This window comes from Anser anser (assembly GCF_964211835.1).
Source record: "Anser anser genome assembly, chromosome: 1".
Lineage (NCBI taxonomy): Eukaryota > Metazoa > Chordata > Aves > Anseriformes > Anatidae > Anser > Anser anser.
The window spans coordinates 188,470,948-188,477,515 of record NC_139720.1 but is presented as its reverse complement, the minus strand read 5'-3'; the positions used below and the strand labels follow the sequence as shown (position 1 = coordinate 188,477,515).

The 6,568-nt window shown below is 43.3% G+C and overlaps 1 protein-coding gene across 11 annotated transcripts in view; it reads right to left on the bottom strand.

Annotated features, from left to right (window-relative positions):
* The window catches only part of STARD13 (StAR related lipid transfer domain containing 13), a 298,210-nt gene that overhangs the window by 116,681 nt on the left and 174,961 nt on the right, over positions 1-6,568 (bottom strand). The gene's annotated exons all lie outside the window — the stretch shown is intronic.

The window sequence follows — 6,568 nt, the reverse complement described above, 5'->3', positions numbered from 1 at the left end:
GAGTAATTTGTATTGTACTTCTGTTATGTAGCATTTTATATACCCCAGTGACTTATCAATTCTAAATTTAAACTAACAAAATACCCCAATTATTAGTACACCGGTGTTTCATTTATTGAGCATACATCTTGCACTTAATGGATTAAATGTCGTTTAACATTAATACCTCTAATTACACAACAGGGTTAATTTGAAAATTAAAAATCTCCTCAGTGATCCATACAGGAGACAGACAGCACAATTACAGCTGCTCGTTTCACCACCAGCAATTTTGAAAACAAAAATGTCTCAAGTTAGATTTCACCTTGGCTGAAATCCGGCTTTCAGTGAAATCAAGAGCAAAAGTCCCCCAACTCAAAAGACAAGCCAAGACTTCCTTCTCTGTTTAAACTGCCTGTGTCAGCACAGCTAGCCTGGCTACTGCATGGCTGTGGTGTTGTATCCTACAGAGCTACAGGCTGGCTGAGGCTGGCAGGGCCCCCCAGAGGCCCCTGGTGCCACCCCTGCCCAAGCAGGGACACCCAGGGCAGGCTGCCCAGGACCACGTCCAGGCAGCTTCTGGAGATCCCCAAGGAGGAGACCCCACAGCCTCTCTGGGCAGCCTGTGCCAGGGCTCCGTCACCCGCCCAGCACAGAAGTGCTGCCTGGTGCTCAGAGGGAGCCTCCTGGGTGCCCGGCTGTGCCCATGGCCTCCTGTCCTGGCACTGGGCACCGCTGAGCAGAGCCTGGCTCCGGCCTCTCTGCACCCTCCCTTCAGGGATTTAGGGACATGGATGGGATCCCCCTGAGCCTCCTCTTCTCCAGGCTGAGCAGCCCCAGCTCTCTCAGTCCCTCCTCATAGAAGAGATGCTTCAGTCCCTTCACCATCTTGGTGGTCCTCCTGTGGACTCTCTCCAGTGTGCCCAGGCCCCTCCGGTACTGCAGGGCCCAGGACAGGACCCAGCACTCCAGGTGCAGCCTCACCAGAGTTGAGCAGTGGGGAAGGATCACCTCCCTCAGCCCGCTGGCACACTTTGCCTAATGCAGCCCAGGACAGTGTTAGCCTTCTTTGTGGCCAGAGCACATTGCTGGCTCCTGCTCAACTTAGGACCCCAGGTCCTTTTTTGCAGAGCTGCTATCCAGCTGCGCAAGGCCAGAAGGAACCATTATCACAGCTTAGTCTGTTTGCCTGTATCCCACAGGCCACAGGATTTTAGCCAGTAATTGGTGCATTAAGCTGATTGTTTCTGCCTCAGCAAGTAAGTGCATGAGCTTTCAATCTGTTCTAACTTCGGTATTACTTGACAATTTTGAACCTATTCACCAGGTGGTGGCTCCAGGGAAGGTTTCGCTGTCTTTCCTTTTCAAATGTCCTGTTTTCTATGAAGTAAAACCTTGCAAAACTTCAATTAGCTGGACTGCAATCTTCGTCACTACTATTTATGTATGTATTTTTATAAACACACCTCAGGGTACTTTGACTTTATAAATACACCTCAGGAAGTTTACATTTTTGTGCGAAAGTGGCAGCACAAATACTTCAACCATTTCAGAGTACTAGTTTAGAGAAAAAAATATATTTTTAAAGAAATCCTACAACTTCATTGAAAAACTCTAGTTTCCTCACATTTTGGGATGAGAACTTGAGGAAAGAGAGCATGTAAGGAGGGAAATTTAATGGTAAAGAAGCTTCATGCAATGGAGGGCCTCTGTTTTTAATGGAACTTCACATACTGTAAAAAAAAGAAAAAAATAAAGTTTTCACAGACTTCGTCAAGACTTGATGTTGTTCCACTGACCCAAATATTGCATGTGCTGTGAGCTCGTGCCCACCCCACACACTTGTCTGACTGGAGAGAGTGACGGGCCATGCCCCAGCCTAGGTCTGCAATGCATTTCTGCAGCTGAGGATCCCTCCCCTGGTAGCTCAGGCCACCCCAGCCCCAGAAACATCCCCTCCTGCCTTCTGCTGGGTCTTGCTGCACCTCTGATGAACAGTTCACAGAGAAAAACTACAAACAGCTACTGCTGCTAGTTAGCCCACAAACTCAAGAGGCTGGAGGTCACTATCACAGGTCGTCATCATCATCACGTTGAGTCTTGTAGGCTAATCTTTTGCTTTCTTGGGTTCAGACAATTAGGTTAAAAGATGTATAGGTAAAGTGGCCAGCATCCAGAATGCGGGGAAAGCTATAGTCCGGTTTGCCTGAACAACTATATTTTGGCCTCTTTGTGTCTTTGAACAAAACCATATTCTTTAATTATACAATCATATCCTGCTTCCAACCTCCAGTGATGGACACATTCTCTCTACTTGTACACATATCCAGAATGAGATCCAGCTTTTGTTAAATGCAGACTATGACTGCAACATTTTCACTTGCATGATTTCCAGGTTCTCCTTTTGAGCACTGTATGGCAGTATATTACAGCTGTCTATTGCTGCTATTTGGTTTGGTTTATGTTGACAGATGAGATTTAAAGTCACCTAAAGCACACGTCACTCACATCCCTCTGTAACACCTTCCACAAACTGGAAGCTACTCATGCTTAGAAAAGACAAGAATTAAACACAATGAACTAATTCCAGAGTGAAGAATATAGACAGAAAAACGCATTTGTTTGTATCTCTAACACTCACTCAAACCAGGCAGGTGACGTACAATAACAGTACTCACAGAAGTTCAAAACTGAACTTACAACATACAAGAGTATAAAACATCTGCTGAATGTTGAACGGAGAGTTTGCCTTGAAAAGTTGTAACACGCTTTGAGATTGTTCCATCAAAAGATCCTCTTAAACAGCTCTTGCCCGTGGACATGAACTGAGGCAAATCACAGAGCATTACTCACTGTGGTCAGGAATTTACTCACTAAGAACAGGAATTCATCTCATTTTTGCTTCATATTATTTTCTTACTGAAAGTGCAGTCTAAAAATCGAATTTTTCTGTAGATAAACGTGGACCTTTCTTTAACAGCGATGCCTAGCTGTGCTGGGGAAGAATGTGGCTTCATTCACCTTGACTTATGCTCTACTTGGGCTGCACAACCACTGCTTTCAATTTAAAATTTTCAGAGTATGGCCCTAATTCTTCATTGCTTTTCACCTACAAGTACTTTTTATATTTTTCTGTTCTATCCTGTATTTAGCCATGTACTCTGAAAGAAATAACTTTGTGACTCACGTAATATAAATTCTTGAAAGTCACCACCTTATTTATTTAAAGAGCACATGAGTAATCATTAATGAATTCTCATACAGTTACTGCCTACACTGTTTGAATAAATACCTCAGACCAAACGTGCTACACCCTGTTCCTTTACGCTGAGGCATGTGTCCCCTTCAGCATGGAAACTAACGGGCTTAGGGGGGGAAAGGGAATCATCAAAAGATCACATTTTGAAAATACCTATTTAATATAAGACAGATAATTGCTGCTTACATTCACAGGCCACCACATAATTCTGCCTCAAGGAGTCGGTGTGAACACAAACCAAATATTTAGGACTTTCAAAGTATGATCTGATTAAAATAACAGTCTAGTTCATTTCATTTCCCTTATGGTGGTTTTCTTTTTAGAAATGATTAAATAACATAATTCCTATCATGATTCATTTTGTTTATTTTTAACTAACACCAAAGGAAAATACAAAGGAAAGCTTCTTCGGCACAAGTGTTTTTAAAGGAGGAAGAAAAGCTATATTGCACGATATGATGGAGTAATTCAGCATCGTTTAGGATAGTATATGCCACTTCTGACAGAAAAGCTAGAAGTGCATGCAACACTTGGTATTACTCTGCATTACTGAAGCAGGTTCGGATCCCGGGATGGAAACTGTGAGTGCTCTATATATTGCTTGGTAAATCACTCCTTTCACTAAGGAAAATTATCCCTGTTGTAAGAACTTCAGTGTTTACTATTGTGGCTGCCTCCGGTTTGAAATCTAGTAACCGAAAAATATCCGCACAAGAAGCAGAGAGCAGGTATTCAAACAAGCCCCAAGGCAGCTTAGCACTTAAACATGTGGCAGCTTTCCTTCCAGCAAAGCTATTAACCATGCAAGACTCATCATTCCAGTGATGTTAAAATGAAGACTGGATGTTTTTCTAAACATATGCTCTAGTTCAAGCAGTGACCAGACTGGGGAGGTGCTAACGCAAGAACAAGGGGTTCAAATACATTCTCTTCATGGCTTCTTCTTGCCTTAAAAGTGTGTGGACCAGTGCTATATGAAAGCAGGGAGCCTGAAGAATGATTTACACACACTTTACTGAATGGGGACACTCAAAGCTGGGTTTGCTTTTCATTTTGCATCTCCTGATTTAGTTTTCAATATATTCTTGGTAAGTTGCTCTGTGGCACTCCATTACCAACTCACTCAAAACTCACTGGTCTCCGAAGGGACAGGCTGATACCTCAGTCCATGTTGAAGTCCTCTCTCTGCCTACATCACAGCACTTCCATTTACTTATGAATGACTGCATCACTGCATGCGACATGAATCCCACCTGCCCTGGCCTGGTGGCAGCCACAGAGGGTTGACCTGCTGGCCCAGGGAAGCCTCATGAAGGTCGTGTCCGTGCCTTGGGCGGATCTAGGATTTCATCCAGAGTGTAAACGGGAAGTTTTGGGTTGAGTTATACTAGCTAGACTTAGGTTTGTTTTATTTATTTATTTATTTTGTATTGCTAACACAGGTATTTATTTTAAATTTGTTATTCATTACTTAGGGCACTTCAGAAAAAATGTATATCTCACCTATGATTTTCTACTAGGCCTGTATGTTCCTACATATGGGCACATAACACGCACATCAGCACCTACTTGCACATTCAGTATCATTATTGCTAATGAACTGACACATAACCAACAGTGGACTCTGTCACCAGCTTTCTATCAATAAAAGAAGTGTATTCTTAGCAAGCCAAAATACGTAAATTTCTTTTGTGTCATGTTGGTACATGCTGAACTGCAACATATATCATATCATCAAGGCACTATCCAAGTATTATTGCCTACAGCCTGGTACAGGACGTAATGGAAAGCTGTGCAGAGCAGCAGACTCACCACATACCGAGGACCCGTAAAACAAACTGCAGACAGAAAAGTTGCAACGCAGAAATTCCTATCTGTCCCAGCCTCTCAAGCCATGGCAGTATTTATTGCCTTCATTTCCAATGCTAACTGCAGGATTCCAGTATCTCTGCCATGGCGTGATGTAACCAAAACTGCTTTAAATGACCTGATTTTCAGAGTATGTGTATGTCATGCTTTAACTGCCATCTCAGCTGCAGCCTTTCACATCGGTCACAGCTTCTGGGAGGATCTGCACGGTGGAACAACTGCTGGGCAGCCCACGACGTACAAGGTCCAGGAGGGAAAGCTGTGCAGCACACGACAGGCAAAGGAGGCGCGTCGAACAATTTCATCAGTAGCTGCTGCTCGAAAATGAAGTTGGCTCCGTGAACACCGTGCCTAAAAAACTTCCAAATAAATCTGAGGAGAAATGAATTACCCTTCCTTTCCATTCAGCCCCAGCTGTACACTGGGTACACAGCATGACATAATATCCTTCCTGAAATCAGAGCTGCAGTGAGGACCAGTATCCTTCACACAGGACCAGTTCCTGAGATCGCGCTGCAAACAACTGCGTTTTCCTAATTGCCACAGAAACTATCTCCTTCATCTTTTCTAAAAGCTGGCCAAAGAAGTTAAGTATTGTTTTCTTTATAAACACAATAAAGGTTTCATCACTACGTCCCTGTACTTCTGTGAGAGTTTGACAGCCACAGATACACAGAATATTACTTGAAAGCAACACACAGGAATAGCCACTCTGCTTAACTGCTGCTGTTCAGAAGCCCACACCAATTTATTTAATATTTTCTAGGTACAGACAGTGAATTATGTTAACTCTGTGACTGTCCCTAGTTACCAGAATCAAAGACCTTTTGGTAAACTGACAAGAAAGTGACTGAGAAATTATCTTCAGGGTTTTATTTTTTTGATGGCACATAGGTGGCATGTTCTTTTCTGTATGCTGGACCACTTCTATCTGGGAAACTGGCATTCTTCAAACAGGATGCTACTATGCACTGATTTGTTTTTTAATCTGGAAAAAAACTAGCTCAGTTGGCTTTTATTTTTTATACTTGCTTTAAACATTCTGAAGATAATTTCAATTGCATGTACAGGCCAAAGGATTTGTCTTGAGGCCAATCTGCATTTAGCTTCAGCACTGTAGACACTCCGAGAAAATCAATACGTCTGCAGTGACTGCCTAGACAAATGCATAGGCAATCAGAAAAAGCCAAGTCAGCCATTATTCTTAGGGACATGTGACAAGTTTCCTAACACTCTGACAGCTACACATGCTTGTTTCCAGAGAGGGTTAGCCCAGCTGCCTGCTTCCAGCCGCCCTGGGCTCGTGCTTTGTTTCTACCTGGCTGACCACCTATTTGTTCTCTGTGCATTACAGACAGCTTTCACCTGCAGCGCTCGGAGCAGAGGTACCGGTGCCAGTAACTGCTGTGCCGGTCGGAAAAGACGAACTTCAGCACTAAAACTCCTGCGTAGTTTATGATT